The sequence below is a fragment of the Penaeus monodon genome, chromosome 33, assembly GCF_015228065.2.
Source record: "Penaeus monodon isolate SGIC_2016 chromosome 33, NSTDA_Pmon_1, whole genome shotgun sequence".
Lineage (NCBI taxonomy): Eukaryota > Metazoa > Arthropoda > Malacostraca > Decapoda > Penaeidae > Penaeus > Penaeus monodon.
In genome coordinates, this window is record NC_051418.1 from 15404195 (window position 1) to 15405547 (window position 1353).

Genomic DNA, 1353 nt, shown 5'->3' on the forward strand with positions numbered 1-1353 from the left:
TCGCCTGCTTGCCCGCGAGGCAGCTGTGGTTGGCTTCTGTTAAGCTAATTCTATTCCTTGGCCGTCTCAGTCGCAATGAAATAAAAGTGCAGCTGGGTGTTTTCAAGGCGGATTGTGTCACTGGTGGGCACGTATGAGACAGTCTAAATAGATTTTACTTAGAATAATTTCTGGATATATTAATGATGTGTAATTAGAACGAGAGAAAAATGACCCAAGTCTCTAAAACTTGAGAAAATGAAGACTGCAAGGCTAAGGAGGCGCGCCTGTCACTATGTCGACACTAAATCTCGTTACGCAAAGGTCGAGCGTCAGAGAAAAATGAGAGAGGAGACTCAACGCTTGTGGCAAGAGCCCACGATATGGCCATTATGTCAGTTATATCAAATCGTGACCTTTGGGTATTTTTTTTTCGTACATCAACTAGAAAATGTGTAAAACATTCCACTTTCGAAGTAATAACAACCATGGAATATCGCCTTTTGATACAATTGTATTTTAATAACATTCCCGCGCGATAATCCTATAGATAGATTCAAGACTGGGAAAGATATTTAGAAAAGAAGAAAATCAAGAACAAATGAAAAGTAACCAGTGGTTATTTGTGTGTGTGTTTGCTTATGAATATTTTCCGACTTAAATGCCCATTTGACAATAATTTAGGAACAAATTCTGTAAACAAACACATGCAATCATCCGCATACAGTTTTAAGGTTAAGACAGGAATGTTTAATGTTATTATCACTGCCATTTAGTAAGAAAAGAAGTATATTCCTTTTCCTGCTTCTTGCTCTATCAGAATCACATTTGTTGTTTTTCTTCGCTTGCCATTCTTCTCAACAAACAATGCATCGGGACTTTTTGCTCTCCCGCCGCGGAAACGTCAGAGCTTGGCAAGGCTCGGTCGCGGGCCTGATATCGGGCATCGCGGGCTTGGTCCAGAGTTGCTGTCTCTAACCGCAAGTTTTCTTCCTTTGCAAACGGTCTTATTTACAAGTCTGAAAAGGTACGTGATAATATAACATTGGTGTTCTGTTCGTTATTAAGGACACGTGAGTATGTCCATAAAATTTATCTGATACTGTTTATCGAATTTTATCCATCTAAGAAAGCATTTTTTTCCTCTTCTCTAGGATGTCAATCACACATGAAATCGTTGAATAGTAACATTGGAACAGTGACGATAACTGCGCCTAAATAGACATTCTGGATATTAATAAGATGCAACAATGATGGAAAAATGTGTTGAAGGGCAATGAAAAGGCGGAGGTGAGAGGTCCTTTAACGAACAGTCTGTGTTAGTCTACCACGTAATTGGCTGTAGCAGTTAGGGGGGGCGGGCTACAAGTATGC